This window comes from Maylandia zebra, linkage group LG10 (assembly GCF_041146795.1).
Source record: "Maylandia zebra isolate NMK-2024a linkage group LG10, Mzebra_GT3a, whole genome shotgun sequence".
NCBI classification, from domain to species: domain Eukaryota; kingdom Metazoa; phylum Chordata; class Actinopteri; order Cichliformes; family Cichlidae; genus Maylandia; species Maylandia zebra.
The window spans coordinates 24174561-24194543 of NC_135176.1; the positions used below are offsets into that span (position 1 = coordinate 24174561).

A 19983-nucleotide genomic window follows, 5' to 3' on the forward strand; every position below is an offset into this window, starting at 1 on the left:
GCAAATAACAAACTTCCGGTTGTGCTTCGAAATAAAAGCTTCTCGGCGGACAAGTTCTGAAATACACCCTTACCTAAAAGAAAAAAATAAGAAGAAGAACTTGCTAGGCTTAAACATAACAACAATGCAACTAGAAAAAACTAGCATCCGGCAAATAATCGAAAAAAAATAATAAGAGTCTTTAATTGACCACCTTTTACAACTTTTCTACGTATGTAAATTTTAATTTTATGTAAACAGCTCAAGTAAACATGGTCTGAATAAATTTCTGCCACACTCTGAAACTTACACAGTGACAAAGGTTGGTAAATATACATAACATATATCCCAGAATGTCGTCTATTATGGTAGATGTTTGAGGATATATTATTTTTATGATGATTGTTATTATTATGTGAAGATTGCGTCAGACTAGGGTATTGTTGAAAAATCTAATAATTTCCGGTCTAACGCTGTGTGGTCTACCTTTACTAAAAACAGAGCGCCGCCCGAAGCAACCAGAGACCTATGAAGGCTACTCACTGATTGGTTCGCTGAGCTGCTTCCTGTGCAGTTTCATTGGCTCGCTGTTTATTGGGGAAGTTACTAACACAAACCAAAGAGAATACGTCATGGCTCTGTGAAAGCATGCCGTGCATTTCACGTTGTGGCCATGATGTCACTGTTTTACCTCCTTGTTGTCAAGGCCAAAAAATGTAAACAAAACAAAAGACAGCGTTGTCTTTTAACCACGCTTTCTTTAACAGGCTTACCTTCCGCATTGTATTCATTCCTCTCAGTTTTCGGTCATAAATAAAGGTCGCTAGGCCCATTTAAAGGAGTTTATTGTTTGTGTACGGTATCAGCAAAACTGCCAAGTGATCTCACTCAGACTCAGTCCTAAAGCCAGTGACTTTCTAACAAAAACAACGATTAAAGATTCGTTGATAATATAATACATCTGTGCGTCACAATGTGCACTCATGATTCATCACTGTAATAAACATAATCAGAGTTAATCTTTCACAAAAAGTTCTCTCTTCACAGAAACACCAAGTTCACCTTTAAATAACACTATATTTCCAAACCATATTTACCTATATTGAATCGTTTATGAGGCACTTTATAAAAACTACAGTTCCCAGGTCAATTTATTTAATTGCCTGTATTTAGGCATGTCCCTTCGATAGCTCAGTTGGTAGAGCGGAGGACTGTAGGTATATGATAGCAGGAATCCTTAGGTCGCTGGTTCAACTCCGGCTCGAAGGAGCTTTTTGGGTGCTTTGAGTACTCCGGGATAGTAGAAAAACACTAAATAAGAATCAGTCCATTTACCATTTACTATATGTGAATTAATCAGCATGGTCAAGCCCCTTCTGTTCTTTGAAATTATGCAAAAGGACTCAGTGACTGAGGGTGAGAGCAACAATTCAGGAAATATTTCGAACTAGAAAAATGGGGGGGGGGGGGATAAGCTTTAATTGTGAACATTGTTCATCCCATACCAAGCAGTTTGTTAGAATGTGGCAACAACCTTTTTGGGATGAATTTGCTGACACTTTCAGCAATGACCCTGCAGTCGATTCACAAGAACCTTCTTTATATGTATGACAAACTGAAAGTTTCTGACTGCGGCTTTAACAGTTTCAATTCAGCATACGACCTGTTGTTCTTCTTTAACTCTAAATATAGACCTATTATATCATACTGTTATGTGAAGTCCAAAGCAGGTCTTCTCTTGTATTGTGCAAAAACATAAAAGAATGGAGACTTTACTAAGCCTGGTCCCAGTTAATCCCAGACTCAATTAAACTGGTAACATAATAAATCATATTTATTTTAGCTGGGGGCTCTGTGTGGAGCAGGGATCCCACATCTTTTCTAATCAGCCAGAACAACATTTGTCAGTTTGTCTTTAGTTTATTTTGTCTTTATATATATATATATATATATATATATAGTTTATACTGGAATTTGATGATTTCATTTATTAAAGAAAAAAAGCTATCCAAAACTGGCACTATGTAAAAAAGTAATTGCCCCCTAAATCTAATAACTGGTTGTGCCACCCTTGGCAGTAAGAACTCCAAACAAGTGTTTTCGATAATTGATACTTTCAGTTTGTCTTTTCACTCTTTCACTTTGTCTCTTTGCTCTTTTACTTTGTGGTGGAAGGACTTTAACCCTCTCTTCTTTGTGAAATTATTTTAATTCAGTCACATTGGAGATTTTCCCAGCATGAATGATCTGTTTAAGAAAGTATCAAAGTATCTCAGTTGGATTAAATTTGGGGCTTTGAATGGGCCAAACCCTCGATTTGTTTTGTTTTTTGTTTGTTTGTTTGTTTGTTTTTCCACAGTTGGACTTCGGTGGTGTGTTTTGGATTATTGTTCCGCTACAAAACCCAAGTGTTCTTGAGCTTCAGAACAGGAACTGATGGACAGATATTTTCCACCAGGATTTTCTGTCAGACAGCAGAATTCATGGTTCAATCATTTACAGCAAGTTGTTCTGGTCCCAAATCAGCAAAACAGCCCAAGACCATCACACTACCACCACCATGTTTGACTGTTGGTATGATCTTTCTATGAAATGTTGTGTTAGTTTTACACAGGATTCAACAGGATTCAAACCTTCCACAAAGTTCAACTTTTCATCATCAGTCAACAAGACATTTTCCCAATAGTCTTGGGGATCATTAAGATTTGTTATTTTTTTGGCAAATGTAAGATGAGCCTTTGTGATGGTTCATCACTGTTCCAGGTTTTCTCCATTGGTTTTGTAACCCCTTTCAGACTGATAAATGTCAATGACTTTGTTTCTAAGTTGTTTCTTGAGATTGTGATATGATGTGTTGCTTTTTGAGATCTTTTAGCCTATTTCATTTTGTCAGACAGGTTCTATTTAAGTGATTCTTGAGTCAACATGTCTGGCAGCAACCAGGCTTACGTATCAATAATGAAATTGACATCAGCTTTCCAAAAAAAATGTGGTTAATCACAACTAATTCATTTAACAATGGATAGCTTTTCTCCATAATAAATGTAATCATCACTTAAATGCTGAATGTTGTTTTCTTTCTCTAAGATTAAAATTTGCTTGATGATCTGAAAAAAAATAATAAATGTTTGACAAATATGTAAAAAAGCAAAAAAAAAACACAAACACAAACAAATGCTTTTTCTTCTGCTTATCTATGGGTCACGTGTACCAGAACCTTTCCAAACACCAGGGTACACCCTGGAGGGGCTGCCACAGAGAACCCCTATAATCACATCTGTGGCCAATTTACAATCACCAACTGACCCTGGAAGCATGTCTTTGGACTGTGGGGGGCAGCTCAGCTGGCCAGTGGATACAAATCCAGGTGTCTTGTGCTAACCATCAAAATGATCCCTTTCCATTTTTGACCTACAGTAGCTGTCTGTTTTGATACTAAAACTGTTGCCTTAAAGGATTTTCAGGTCATTTACAATTCTGCCTTCAAATTACCACAAGCTCAAGGCAAGCAAGTGCAGTTTTATTGCTATTCCCTTATTTATTACATCTGTTGTTTTGCTGCTCTGACTGTAGCTTCTCTGTCATGACTTAACTGTATAGTCTAATTGTTTGTGTCAGCAGGAGGTCACCGCTGGTGTAGACTGGTGTCAGCAGAACCACCTGCTGATCAACGCCGGGAAAACCAAGGAGTTGGTGGTGGACTTCCGGAGACGCAGACACACCACACTGACACCAGTGAACATTGAGATAGTGGACTCTTATAGGTACCTGGGTGTTCACCTGAATAATAAACTGGACTGGAGCCACAACACTGATGCTCTCTACAGGAAGGGTCAGAGCAGACTCTACCTGCTGAGGCGGCTGAGGTCATTTGGAGTACAGGGAGCGCTTTTAAAGACCTTCTATGACTCTGTGGTGGCATCTGTCATTTTTCACAGTGTGGTATGTTGGAGCAGCAGTTTATCAGCAGCTGACAGGAAGAGGTTGGATAAACTCATCAGGAAGGCCAGCTCTGTTCTGGGATGCACCCTGGACCCAGTGCAGGTGGTGGGAGACAGAAGGACTCTGGCCAAAATAACATCTCTGATGGACAGAGTCTCCCACCCCATGCATGTAAATGTTGCTGAACTGCAGAGCTCCTTCAGTGACAGACTGCTGCATCCTCGATGCATGAAGGAGCGTTTCCGCAGGTCCTTCCTCCCTGCAGCTGTCAGACTGTACAATCAGAACTGCCCCCAACAAACACAGATGTTTACATCTGAGCTGTAACTGCAACAATTTAATCAACCGATTCACACTATAACCTGGTTTGCCTCTTATCTGTAGTTTTTTTTTAATTTGATAACTGTACAGTATCAAATTACTGGTTTATAGTAACCATTGTCCTAATGTAAATATGTAAGAAAAATTGTGTATGTTTCTGTTCTGTGTCCTGTTTGTTGTATATGTGTCTTTCTGGCTGCTGTTACAACCAAATTTCCCTTTGTGGGACAATTAAAGGATTATTCTATTCTATTCTATTCAGCTCTATTCTATTCTATTCAATACTCAAACAGAGGCATGAGACTTGTGCCAGAGACTTGTCAAGACTGTTGTGAGCAGAGGCTGACAGAGGTCATAGGGGTTACGTCTAAAAGAATAACCATATACCATCCAGGAAAGCCAGTACATGTCAGTCTTGATGTAGCTCTAGATTTTCAGCAGACTTATGAAAGCTTGACACAAGCATATCCAGGTCCATTCAAAGGCAAATGCAGCCTTTACCACAAACAGAGACCACACATGAAACAATAACAGAGATCAAAGGCTATATCTGCTCTTCCAACACACTGGCACATGTTCAAGTTTGTCACGGCAATTAATAATTATCATATCTTAAATCGGGAAGCTTTGCTGCTTCACAACCATCAATTACTTTTTGAAGGAAAAACTGCTTCTCAATTTTCTGAGTGCTCTTATAACAATCAGACATGACATCAAGAAACTAAATATCTTCAGACAGTGTATATTAATCATGGGCATTCCAGCGATTCCAGCAATGATCTTAATTCTTAATGTTCAGCATCAGTGAGGGGAATGTTATCTCCCTGAAATTGACCATCTATTATTGTTAAGCTCTATTTGAGAGAAAGAAATGCACCAATACATCTATTTTCCTCATACAACAATCACACAGTCCTACAGAGGATGTATCTGTGCTGCAATGACGCATCTGTCCCACTGGGTTTTTGGTTTTTTTTGTTTGTTTGTTTTTAATAAAAAGCAGATTAAAATGTCCCTGGCAGTTTCCCCCCCCTCTCTGTTTTTCCCATTTGAGCCTCTCCTGCAACAGCAATTCATGTAATCAAGCAAATTTTCAAGAGCGCACTCCTCATTATTAGAAATTTCTGTTTGCAAGGTCACAATGGAAACAAGCAGTCATCTTCTGCTTTGCTCAGAAAGGACACAAAAGCATCGGCTGCATCCTTGAAGTAAAATCTAACCAGTATCTCCCTCTGGATCACGCTAATCAACGAGGGGATTGAATTTCAGATCCCTCCTTTGATGAGCCGCTCCTCTTCTCATGTTTGCGTAAACATAGTGGATCATGATACAGTTTTCCACATTATTTTCCACTTGACTCATGATAAGCTTACAGTTCATCAAGTTTCAAGTCTCTTAAACGGTGACCCTGTAGTCTATTTTAGATCACGATAAGCATTCTCTGGATCGTTGTTTTCCACATTAACATTTCATTGATCACTTTGTGAAAAGCTCATCCAGGCTGCCTGATTGTTGTGGCCCTGGCTTTCCCAGCCAGTGGAGTGGGCAGCCATCCAAGCAGGCACACCGTGATGATTTTCCCGTCTACCATAAACACTCTGCCTGCATTTAGCTGATCTCCTTAGTTGGTTTTCGGTTAAAATCCTGTCCCAAATACGAAAGATGAAGATTCTTCAGTGTCCCTTTGAAAAGAGGGCACTACCCTATCCAGATCTACTGCACGTATGCCTCCATTGAACTTTATGTTTCCAGATTACTTTGTGATCTGTAGTGAGAGTAGGTAGCAGGAGGGGGTATGTGGTGGATAAAATAGATTGAAAGTCAGCAGAAGCAAGACAACATTATTTTGAAGAGGCGGAAAAGAAGGGACCAAGAACGCATCAAGTGGGGCCACAGGAAATCCGAATGTTCACTCAGAACTATTTAATACGTGTAGATAAGTGGTGATAAACCATATTTTCAAGCTCATATGCAGCGCTGTGTTCTTCCACAGATTTATAGTGTGAAATGTTGAGGTGCATAAGAATTTAAACAATCTTATGATGGAGAGTTGTAAAGTGTTGCAAAGTAGGAAAAAAGTATTTAGACATTTTACTTGAGTACAAGTTATAATCCTACTTAAGTAGCTTACCATGCCACAGGTTGTATATTCAAATGTATTCAAAGTACCTAAAGTAAAAGCATTCATGTGTAATGGCACTTGGAGATTATTGGAACATAATCAATGAATCATTGATATGTATATCTCTTTAATCTTACAACTGTTGATGGTTTTAATTACTTATATGTTGCTCAGTAGCTTGACATGATAATAATGTTATTATTAAAATAATAAAGCTTTAAAAATAAATAGTATGGATTATGAAGTGCAGTAATTCAGTATTCAGAATATACTGGAGTAAAATGAAAACTATAATCTATTATATAAATTATATTCCTACTGGTCCTATCCATGATCTCATCCAGGGATGTTGGGGATTGTCGGTTTTAACTTGGCTGTGTTGGGGTGGCACTAGTGGGGACCAATCATATTTAAAGTGGGCTAGTGCCACACCTCCCTTCTAGACACATCAATGCCCCAATTTGAATTCTAGTTTGTGTTCATGTCTGTTAGCAAAGTTGTTTTCGTTTCATTTTACTTGCTGCTTTGTGATCATTCTGATTGTTTTCACCTGTTTTCGGCGCTCCTGTTTCTTGTTAGTTTGAAACACAGACACTGTTCTGTGTTGTCCATAAAGCTCTGTGTATTTGGGCTCCTGTTTTGTGGATTTTGTGTTGTTTTGGGACTTTAGGTGCATTAGTTTCCTGCATCCTGTCCAACACCTCTACGCTCCAATTGATGACGACCAACAATCCCTATGTAAAAGCTAATTCACAAGGGAGCTGCCTTTTTGACAGGTGAATTAGTTAGCCTTCATTGCTAAGTGTTGCATAACTACAGTGATGACAGAGTGTCCTGAAAGTTTGCTTCTACATATAGAAGTGATGACATTATTACACAAAGAGGAGAGCAGCAATGGCAGGTAACATAATACAAGAGGTTAATCCAAAGTTGCACAGTGTGCTGTAGCAGTATGGAGCCAATGTGAGCTCTAATGTACCATCTTTTACTACCAGCAGTCAGCTGCAACTTACCATTAAGCATTAGTGTCTGGTATAGTTCCTATTTGGATACAAAAGCTAGTTAGGTACCTGCTGCTGCCACTGTTGTTGTTATTGAATGTCTAAATTTATATTCACTGTGTGTGCCAAGGAGGTTTGGAGAAAAGCTCTCTTAATTCCAGGCGAGCAGATGCAGACTATGTTTGATGTCCTTGCCAGGCAATCAGGAGAAAATGGCTGAACCCCCTTGTAAACAACAGTATCCGAGGTATGTGCGGTGTGGCAGAAGACAGGATGGTGTTAAATGGGTTGTTTTGGAAAGTTGGGCAATGATACTGTGGAGGAGGAGAAGATGATAGAAACAATCAAAACCCCGGGGGACAGTCAGACATCATGCTCACAAAAATACAGCCACCGGTTGTATAACGATAGCTTATCAGGCATACATAGCATTACATCAGTGGTGCATTGTGAAGTCATGTGATGATTTCCCTCTGCATGAAAAACTCCAAACAGAGAGAGAAGCACAGACTGGCTGTCTGCAGGAGACGGACACATACGGAAATAGAAGAAGCTGACAGATTATTCAATACCGGGTTTGGATACATGCAAAATAAACACTCAAGACAGTAGCTTTTTAATGCAGAAAGTTACAGCAGACGATCACTTCAATCAAATTATGGTGTCAATCACATGAGAACAGAAAGTAATAAGAAAAAGGCACCAAATGCAACATGTTAAAATGCAATGTGTCATAAATATATAATATAAAACTACACTTTAGGGCACCTGTATGAAATATTGTTCTAATAATGCATTATTTTAACAACTTTTTTCACTCATTCCCTGATTTTATTGATTGTTTCATGTGACAGGCTAAATATAGAGATGCAGTGATTTAGAAAAAAAGAGGAAGAAGAAAAGAAAGAGGCAGCAACACTACCTCCACCTCTCTCTCATTCTTCTACCAATTAGCATCCAGCACTGTGCCTCCAGGATACCTGAAACCATGACAACAACAGGCTACTGTTCCCATCTGAGATCTGGAGCTCCATCTGCTGTTGCTAAAGAGGAAATACAGGCTGTGTATCCCTCTTTCACATCTCACTTTTAAGAAAGGATTGTGGAGGAGGCGAGGGGGATAATTCTATTGAATATATATGTAAGAAACTGTTAAGTGTAATGTTGCCTTTATGAATGAACTTTCATGCCCAGAAGACACCTATTTTGGGTCAATCGTTAGTCACCAAACATTTCTGAAACTGTAAATACACTAAACTGATAAAATGATCTCTGAATGTCTACTTAAGAAAGACCACTGATCTCAAACTGCATTTCAAATGCCACAATGATGGGTGCCTCTTACGGTTGCTTTTTCAAAAATTCCACCACCACATAACATTGTGAGTCAGAAAAACAAAGCAGCCCTTTCTCCAAGGGAACAAAATGATCCGGGTCTTGGTACATGCAAAGATCCCACAGCCTCCCTTGAGACTTGCTTTAAAAGGAAGGAGACTGACAAAAGGCCAGAAAGGTGCAGCCCACACAGTTTATATTCGTGGTCAGGTACCCAGACTGGCTGGGTACAGCGCTATTGTTTTCCATGCCTCACACCACACTGTGCAAAGGTATTGCCTCAAAAGCCCTGTTGTTGCATCAGCATTGAATTATGAGTTGCAGCTTAGTTACCCACAGCTTTAGACTTGAATTTGATTGTGTACACCTAGCACATGTGGCCTAATTGTAAAGATAATTATAGACTTTTATAACAGCAATAACATTTTTTTTAAATGTGTTTTTTAAAAAGCAGGGCATAGACCATGGAGGTGGCCACCTAGAGCATTGCCAGCTGGACAGGCACACTCTTAAAAGTCTGGCACTGATATGCAGTATGCCTTATATATTGCTGAAAACATTTTTTTACTAAACACCTAATACTGAGAATTACAGACAGACTGTAGGAAGGGGAGGAGGAACCTAACGGTCTTTGTTTTAGCTTTTCCAACTTCACACTGCTTAACAATGTTACTGACCTTCCCTGCAAACCTTCTGATATGACATGAGCATCCTGCTGCAGGGTGGACTTGTGTGGATTTACTCACACAGCCCACAACAGTCACGGTAAAAATGAGCTATTAATTATTCCAGACACAGAGATGGGCGTCAATCAGAATCTAACAGCAAATCACAGTTTGTTCTTTTTAACATCTAAGACGTGAGGGTCAAAGGCATCAAATCCTAATTGCACAAAGAGCAACTAAATGGCTACAGCTGGCTCTACATATTAGAATCCCTTCTACACATGAAAGGTTCCTTTTATGGAAAAAAGAATCAGAAGCAGTGTTAGGACCATACGTACTTGAATAATGAATCATATTTTTGTAATTTTGCCCCTGTACACCACCACAGGGGATTGTAAATCAAACAGTCCACATGTCATTGAAGTGCAGGCTTCAGCTATAATTCAAGGGATTTAATAAAAGTATTGCATTAACTGTAGCCATTTTAATACACAGTCCTAGATTTTCAAAAAGAAGGAATGCACTGATCAGCAACACCCACAGGAAGGACACGGGAGACAACTAGTGGATGATCGCAATTATTTCCTAAGTTAAAATAGACCCTTGACAGCATCTAGTCATGAACAAGCTTGACGAGGTAGGCATGTTATTGTCAAGACAATCGGGAGATACTTGTATTTATAACAAGCTGCAAACCACTGGTTACATTAAAAAGCAGGAAGGGAAAATTAGACTTTACCAGACAATATCTTAACAAGCCTAAATAGTTGGAAAATTTTGGAAAATTCTTTGGCTGGGTGAAACCCATGTAATCTTGTACCAAAATGGTGGGAAGATGCATACCACATCATTTGTCGGACATACTGAATGCAATGTTATGGTACTGGTATTTATGGTTCCAGTGGAATTTAGTCACTAGTGTTTGTTGATAGAAGTAGCAGGATGAATTGTAAAGTGTAGAGGTCTATACTTTCTGCTCAGATTCACACAAATTGCAAAGATGATCCAATAAAGTAGATGCTTCACAGCGCAGCTAGATAATAACTCACAACATTCTGCAAAAGAAACCAAAGAGTTTCTCAAGGCAAAGAAATCAAATATTCTTCAATGGTCAAGTGAGTGACCTGATCTCAGCACAAATACAAGACTGAAGGCAGACAGAGTCACAAAGAAGTAGCAAGAGGAGAGGAAAGTTTTACCAGTTAATGGAATACTTTGCAAAATCTCGTGAATCTGCATTTCAGTCATATCTTGACTGCTTAAATTAAAATCCACTGTAATGATGTACAGAAGCAAAATATTTGTAAAAAGCAAGTTTTATTGTCAAAATACCTGAACTTTATTGTTTGTCTACTGCTAAGACCTCTGCCACTTCCTTAATCACTGCAATATATCAATAAAAATTAAAGAGTATACTAGAAAAAAATGAAAAAATACAAAAAAAACAACAACTTGCTGTTGCAGTTTCACTATTTAAGCAAGTAGTCCACAAATGAAATCTATATATGTTGAGGTTTGGAGAGAAAAGAGGGAGTATCTTCGAAGAATACTTAAACCTTCTTAACCTCCTTCCTGATTTCATCTTAAGTGGAGCAGTTAAGAAAAAACTTAATCATTAGTCTTTCTTGGTACTATGAGTGGCAAGATATTTAACTCAACTCAAAAGGGAAGATATTTATGGATAGCACTAAACAAAAAATCCAATAATCACCAAAATCTGCTGGTCCTAGTTTTTGTGGCTAGAAAAATCAGTATGAGAAGGAGATGGTTGATTAGAGAGCGCCTCCTAAAACCGTGATAGAATTAATTTAAAAGGGGTTTGGTTTAATTAATTTAAATTTCATCACACTACAAGTACCAGTGCCCTTCACACATCCTAAAATCCAACCATGACACCGGCTGCCTAACACTTACCCAGTCAACTGTGAAATTTAATTACCACCATTGCATCAAAGCTCTAATGAGACAATTAGCTTGTGCCATCTTAAAGCTTTGCTCCTCATTAGCGCTGATGGCCGCAGCACATGTTGGTGGCTCAGTCACAGTCCTGCCCTCACACTTAGGCTGGAGTCTTCCAGCCAGAAGCAGGTTTCTGTAAAAACTAATGAGTCACTAGAGTGAGACTAATGCATGAGGTATGCAGGCCTGAGTGATTTCTCTATCCACACAACACAAAACAGAAGAAGGCAGGAAGTATTAAAGGTAAACCACCCGAAGACTGCAGCTGTCTGATTGTACTTATTAATGCACCAAGTTTTACCTAATTTTGTAAACAGGCCTATCATATTAATGAAGAACATATTCATTTCAAGTCCATTAACATTTTTCTTTTCTGTTTCACTGTGATGAAAATAAGATTAATCTAAGATTAATGGCTGACAATTAGTTCTGACTCATCAGCCCAGTTTTAGTTTATACATACAACTTTAGCAGCAAAAACCTCCAGTGATCATTGTCTCTATGACTTCATCAGTCTCTCACATGGTTGTGGAGGAACTTTGGCCCACTCCTCTTTACAACGTTCATTCAGTTCATTGAGGTTTGCTGGCACTTGTTTATGCACAGCTCTCCCACCACGCATTTCAGTTAGGTTGATGTTTGAGTTGGCTATTGCAGCACCTGCATTCTTTTCTTTTTCAGCCATTCTGTTGTAGATTTGCATTTGTTACATGACCCAGTTTTAGCTGAGGTGTAGCTGTAGGACCGCTTGTCAGACATACTGTGGTACCCAGAGAAGTTCATGGTCAGCAGTATAACTGCAAGGTTCCCGGGTTCATAAACAAGAAGTTGTTCCAAAACAAGTCCAAATCCTCACACATCCACCGCCATGTTTGACAGCCGGCATGACCTGTGCTGATATAATGCATTTAGCTTTCACCAAACATGGTGCTGTGCATTATAGTTAAACATCTCTTTTTTGTCTTTTCTGTCCCAAGGAAACTGCTCAAGCAGTCTTATAGTTACTTGCTAAGTCTTTTTTTAACTGTGTTGTCATGAAATCAACATTTAACATGCCAGCTGAGGTCTGCAGGGTCTGAGGTGGATTTTTGGGGGACTGATCTTGGGGCGAATTTGCTGCAATGTCCACTACAGGGAAGAGTGTGGCATCATGTTACACACGTGAATGCCACAGACCAACAAATCACCAAAACGTCTGTTTTTATAGAGGTCCACACATTTGCTGAAGATCAGTTCATTTGATCAGAATCATCTGGCTGCTTCTTACCCTCTTAATTCCCACAGGAGGAGTAAAGGTGCACTTAACACACACATGCACAGTAATGGTAAAGTTAACACAGTATGTGTTTATTTACTTTAATAACTCCCACGTGATTGGAAAGCATTTCAGTTTGGATTTGTAAGGTTCAAGAAAAAGATTAAAGAGTCAATAACTTTTCTAATATAAACTTTTTAAATGGACTATGTAAAGTTTGCGTTGTATACACTGTAGTTGTAGAGTTTGAATGTTTCACTAAACCAGTTTCAGCGAAGAAAGATAAGGTTTTCTTAAAACATATATGGTTTTATTAACAGTATGTTTGTGTGAGAAGGAGAGATGAAGGGAAACAACACTGTCCCTGCGTCTCGGTGAAAGTGAGAAAGCAATGTACTGTTTCTTTGGCCTTTCTATTAAAAGCACCTGAGCTCAGCAGTGGTACTCTCTTCCTGCTTGTTTTGGCTGGATCCAGGCGTTTATCCAACTCCGACAGATAGGCAGACAAACAGAGGGTTACCCTTTTCTCCAGTAATCGAACAGCAAATTAAAGTAATACTGTGTCAAGAAATATAAGCTGTTCAAGAAACCCAATCGGTTGCACTCATAATAATGTTCAACATTTCACTGTTTCTCAGTGGATATAATCGGCTTCATCGCCGTTGATATGAAACCATATATAAATCAGTTTCTTTCCCCAAGAGCTTGCAAAGCATGGCAGGGTGAAAATGTGTTTTTCATTACATGAATGCTTTTCATTTCCAGTTATAGGGTGAGCTGATGCCAGCCACTTTTGTTTGTGAGTGACCTACATTCTCTCACTGTTAACAAAGCTTCGGCTCTATTGATAGCTGCAGACTGGACTCTCTCAAGCAAAGGGCCAAGAGAATAATTAAGCTAGATTAAATGGTCATTTAGATTTGCTGAAGCTTTGAGTGGGATTTCACTGAAGCCCAGTAGATTTCAGATGACCCTGATGAGTTTTTCTGCAACAGCTCTCCAGTTTAAAATTCCAGCAAGTATTGGCCTTTTCTCTGCAAAGAGCAGAGATGATGAAGTTACCAGTCAGCGGAAATATGACAAGGCGCTTTACATGCACGCTGTAACAAAGAAAACAATCAGATGATTAAATAATGTCACTTGTTTCTCAGCGAGAATCACATTCACTTACACAGAGACCAGAAATCAGAATAGATTCGAGCTGGAACTAATTTCTATTTTGGTGAGTCAGCAAGACTTTTGTAATTTTGCCTCTCTGAACGACCACAGTTAATTTTAATTTTGAAACTCTGATGATTTGGTTGAAGTGTATACCTTCTGTTTCATGTTTTCAAGGTTCAAAAGTAACTGGAAACACCCCAGAAAAATTACATATAAGGATCGGCTTGAGTGCTTTTTGCAGCCAGAGTATGCAGCCATGCATGCCCATGTCATAATACTGCCTCCAACATGACTTACAGATAATGTGGTATCCTTCAGATTCTGAGCTGTTTCTTATTTTCTCCATGTTTTCTCACCATTCTGTGAGATACGAGATAGTCTTGGGTTCATATATCTAATTAGATGTTTTCTGATGAAGTCTGTTATGATCGTCTTGTTCTTAATTGTAAACAGTGATCTGTGCCTTGCTGTACACCCTCTGTATAGAGGTCTCTATTGATTGGAGAAGTGACGATTTCACACCTGCTTCTTCAAGAGTGTTCTTGACTTGGTTTGATGTTGTGAAGTTGTTTTTTTTGGGCATCAAGTGGATGATGGGAATGATGCCATCATCCACTTTCCTTTCTCCTGTGGTCTTTTAGGCTACAGTTGGTCAGCGCATTGATTCCTTTTAAGAATCTACTAGATAATTTTGCTTTCTCTCTGATAGGTTTATTTTGGTTTTTCAACCTTAATTTGCACTTAGATCTCTTTGTGCCTCATATTGACAGTTCCATTGTGAAGACGGTAAACTCCAGCTGAATGACTGGACTTCAGTCCAAATCTTTTATCTGCGTAGCTCGTCATGGAACATCGAGGATACAGGCATCAACCGGCTATAAAACTGCTTGGCAGTCCAGTGATAGTTGAGCCTCTTGAAATAACTGTGCACAAAAATTGATTTAACTCCTAAACAGTTAATGCAATACTTTTGTTAAATCCTTATTATTTAAAAAGTACTTCAATCAACTTTGCACTATTTCAGTTACAGTTTTTCTCAGTCGCTTTGGTGCATTTCTCACAACAGAATTAAACATTGCACAACAGTTAGTTCAACCACCACAACATGTAGTCGTTTTGGCACAACCCTGTGGCGGTTTCACGTTCACTGCGTCCAAAGGCAAATGCCTTTGGACATGAAGCAGTTGAGTGAGTACAAATATCTAAAGAATGGTCACGTTTGACTTCCTATTCATCACTATCTCCTTTCTTTCATCATGAATGTCACAATTATTCATACTTGTACCGGCTGAATAGTCATTGTCCTTACAACTAATAGTCTTCATTGCATTGCTTGTGTCAGTGCACTCAAAATTGCTGAACAGCTTGTCAAACGATTCATACACCCATTTTGAAAACCCTATTTTGGAGGAGTTCCCATGAAAATCTCCATAAACTACATGTCTCAGGTGAACCTTATCTCACACTAATGAAAATTGGTGTGTGTCACTCCTACTTGCAACCAATGAAAAGCCTCTCCTACCCAGTCACAGGTGAACCGCGGCACAGCATCCCCCACTCCACAAGTACATATATACTGTAATGTAAACCAACAGACAGGATTGGCATGAGGTGCATACTGAATCTACAAAACAGCAGAACATGGAACGTCAGCCTCGTGGAAGAGGAGTGAGGATCGGTGGAGGACGAGGACAAAACCGGGTGAGAAGAGGCCAACCACATAGACACGTTCCTGACGAAATCAGGGCAACACTTGTGGATCATGTGATAAACCATGGCCTCACAATGGCCGAGGCTGGTCGAAGGGTGCAGCCAAATGTTGGGAGAACTACTGTAAGTTCTATCATCCAGACATTTCGTCGGGAAAACAGGTGAGCACACCGTAATCTAGTTACAGTATGCAGCACAAACTAATTTGCTCTGCACTTTCATAGTCATACAGGAGACTTGCATTAGGACATGACCTTACAGATCCTTACACATAGACGTACTGTAACTGAAGCGCAGACTTGGCCCAGGTGTGGCATAGTGTGCTGTGGTACAATACAGTAATGCTGTAAAGAAAGGAGTTTTGAATGATAGTCCTGTGACAATCACTGTAAGCATGTTTGCGCTTACATGTGTGTGTTTTCCCATCTGCATCTCAAAAAGGACTGCCAGACAACCTAGAGGAGGTGGAAGAGGTCCACTTATGACTCCGCAGCAAGAGGAAAGAATTTGTGCAATGGTGGCTGCAAACAACGCTTTGAGACTGAGAGAAATACAAAGAACTGTCGTAAACGATGACACCATCTTCGGAAATATTCAGTCAATATCAATTTCCACCATAGACAGAGTCCTCAGACGGAATGAAATGTCCATGAAGCAATTGTACAGAGTGCCATTTGAACGGAACAGTGATCGAGTGAAGGAGCTCCGTCACCAGTATGTACAGGTAACACATGTTCGCATATGTACCTCTGTTCACTGTAACAGTTTAGGCCATGTACTCAACCTACATTTATGCATGTTACTGTAATCCTATGTACAATTCCAACTGTACAATCTGTTCTGCCAAATGCACCATTACAGACCTGTCTGATTCTCATCCTTTGTAAAGCATATCCTGGAGTTGGAGGCCAGGGAACCCCTGCACATGTTTGTATATCTTGACGAAGCGGGATTCAATCTCGCAAAAGGCAGACGGCGTGGACGGAATCACATTGGAGAAAGAGCCACCATTGATGTCCCAGGCCAACGAGGAGGGAATATTACAATGTGTGCCGCAATCTCAGAGAATGGTGTTCACACCCATATTCCTCGTATTGGTGCATACAATTCACAACACCTGTTGGCTTTTCTGGATGCTCTTCATAGGGACCTGATCCCACAAAATGGAAGGGATGATCCTGGTGACAATCGGACAATGTATGTAGTGGTTTGGGATAATGTAAGCTTCCATCACTCTGCTGTAGTCAGGCAGTGGTTTGCAGCACACGACAGGATGCTTATGGAGTTTCTTCCTCCTTACAGTCCATTCCTGAATCCAATTGAGGAGTTTTTCTCTTCCTGGAGGTGGAAGGTATATGACAGGCATCCACATACCCAAATGACCCTGCTAGCAGCTATGGATGCAGCTTGTGATGACATCACAGCAGAGTCCTGCAGAGGGTGGATTCGACACTCCAGAAGATACTTTCCCCGATGCATCGATAGAGCTGACATACGCTGTGATGTTGATGCAAATATGTGGGCAGACAGACGGGAGCGTCTAGATATCAATGATTGATATGCAGCAGTGTCTGTTTTTCAGTTTGTTTTTTTTGAGTCGTAACTACTGCAGTGAGGTTTACTGTCTAGGTGAGTTTGTTTGCTGTAAAATGTTTGATTTACTGTATTTCCCCAGTTTGCACAATGCTGTGAACAGTTTCAATTAAATATTATCAAGAGTGCATATGGAGTGTCTTGATTGTCCTTTACAATTTATGGTTTTCAACATGCCATGCATGCGGTCCGGACTTGACATGTCATTGGGAAGCACCTACAAAGACATCCGTCACAATGGGAACATGTTCAGACCATGTGATTTTGTGACCAAAGGTGCTGGTCTAATGACTTGTAATTGTGACAGCCCTGACACTTTGTTTGGTATCAGTACTTGCTTTTGATGAATGTATTGTCTGTTTTGCTCAAGGGATTTGTTGTTGATGCATTGACAACTTATTTTGGACACCTGACTTTTCTTTTTGATGGAGTGACTCACTTTTGCAAGTTATCCACCATGTTTTGCAGTTTGCACTAATTGTTTTGAGAAGTGCCTTAGTAGTGGTGGAGAGTTCAATTCTGTTGTGAGAAATGCACCAAAGCGACTGAGAAAAACTGTAACATGTGAGAGAAAAATAACACCTCATTGAAGTCTGTAACTATGAATAATATTATCTTACAGGATTTTATGAAGACTGATTAATGAGGTAATTCTCTCTGCAAGAATCCATGTAACTGTGCATGTCTAACTTTGCGCAATCTAAAATCTCCGCAGTCGTTTTGACTCACCACCATCAAAGCCAGTAAAAACAGACATACTCAAAATTTATTAAGAAGGTTGATTAAGTCTGATTAAAATATAAACTGTAAATAAATCGACAAGAAAAGAGAGCATTTATTGTCAGGGAATAATAAACCATAATAAAGATGCATAAGTTAAAACTGAAAATAATTTCTAGAGGAAAATAGAACACACAACAAACCATTTATAATAAAAAATGCTATTTAAACAATAGGAGAAAAACATTTTCCTTTTCTTTTTCCAGACTGCAGGCACAACCACACTTACAGAGTGCTGCATTTTTATTTGGCCTGTTGTATTTGTAATATTGTGCTAATCACAGAGAAGCATGGAAGCATGAGAACAAAACTGGTTATTGTTATCTCATGCTAATAGCTTTTCTTGACCACTAGTGCACGAACATGCTCCATGTCTGGGATCAGAACACCCTGAGTTAATGAAAAGGGTTGGCTCTTTATTTGATTGTAGTGCAGTTTCCTTCTGTGCATCGAAGTGTACTTGTATTTATTATAGGCTGCAGCATGATGACAGCAACTGTATTCTCAGTAACTACTGAACTGTTTAAAAGTCAGAGGGTGTATTTGCAGACTTGATATTAATCACTTCACAAGGAAGACCATGCAGACAGAGTGCATTACCTACAGACAAATTATGTAGATTTTAAGCTAAGCTACTTACCGCAGAGTGGATTACGAGCCAGATGCACATTCATTTTTATTTTCACTTGTCAGCCTCCCGCCCGTAAGTCAGAGTAGGTAGATTGTATTAGATTGATGATATTCAATCAAATCAAAAGTAGAACACGTTCCATAGTTCCCAGTAAGCTCAGTTAGATCAGGTAAAAATCTTTCATTCAGTCTCACTCTTCTGGGTTATTTTGTTCTCATCAGGGCAACATAGCAGAAAAACTTTGGCAGCAAATATTTGGTTTTTAGGGTTATTAAAATCATGGCATTGATTGAAACTCACACAGGTCTGCATCTCGCTGAGTTAGCACTCTTAAAGGTGAAATATTAATTGTACTGTTACCCTGAGAACAGATGAAGTTGGTCAGTATGTGCAATGGCTAACTCCAGAGACAGAGTACTGTGCAAAAGTCTTGAGCCACCCCTTTATTCTTTATATTTTGCTAGAAAAATTGCAGAAATTGGAAATAGGTGAACTGTTCAAATGGAAATGGAACTATCCACCCATCCATTCTCTGCTACTTATCCAATTCAGGGTTGGAGACTATTACTATCACCTACCATAGGGCGAGATGCGGGATACACCCTGGGCAGGTCATCAGCCACTGTGCAAAACTTCAACACAGCCTGGACTTTCTTAGGCAAGCTTACGTATAATTTCTTTAAGTAGTCTTCAGGAATAGTTCCCAAGGCTTTTTGATGGACATTCAAAGCTATTTTTTGGATGCTGGCTGCCTTGTGTTCTGTTCTCTGTCAAGATGATCCCACACTCCTTCATAATGTTGAGGCTCGGGATCTGGGAAAGCCAATCCATGACTAATTCGGTTCCATTATGTGTTTTTCTATCCAGGTATGCTTTTACTCCATTGGCAGGGTGTTTGGGATTATTGTAATGCTGAAAAATGAAGCTGTTGCTAATCAGATTCTTTCCAGGCGGTATTGAATGGTGGATCAAATTTTAAATTTGGATGCATCACTCCTTCAGACCTTTTGCCACTGATTTTTAGTCCAGTTATTGTGTGATTTGCTATACCTCAGCCTTTCCCCCCATGTGTTCCTTCCATAAGAATGGCTTCTTGACAGCCCACCCTTCCACTGACATCATCTCTAATAGTGTGTGAATAGAAGATGGCTCAGCGCTTAGACTTGATCTATCAAGTCTAAGCGCTGAGATAGATAGATAGATAGATAGATAGATAGATAGATAGATAGATAGATAGATAGATAGATAGATAGATAGATAGATAGATAGATAGATAGAAAAACTACATTTACCTCACATACATTACTAAATTATTATCATCAGTTGAACTAAAATCCATGTCTCTGTCTCTCTGTGGGAGGAGGCCTGAGTAAGTCGGTTACTCTGGAGTTGGTCAGACATGCAAACTCCACACAGAAAGGCTCCAGGATTCCAACCAAAAACTTTCTTGCTACAAGGTGACAGTTCTAACCACTGCCCTGTTTTAGATCTCGTGTCCATTTCAAGGCACCCGCAGACCTCTGTGTGAC

At 39.5% G+C, this 19983-nt stretch overlaps 1 non-coding gene across 1 annotated transcript; it reads left to right on the forward strand.

Moving 5' to 3' along the window:
* The first annotated feature begins 1159 nt into the window (after positions 1 to 1159).
* On the forward strand, positions 1160 to 1248 carry trnay-gua (transfer RNA tyrosine (anticodon GUA)). Its single transcript is given in 2 exon segments — positions 1160 to 1196; positions 1213 to 1248. It is a non-coding gene; the product is annotated as a tRNA-Tyr (tRNA).
* The last annotated feature ends 18735 nt before the right edge of the window (positions 1249 to 19983 follow it).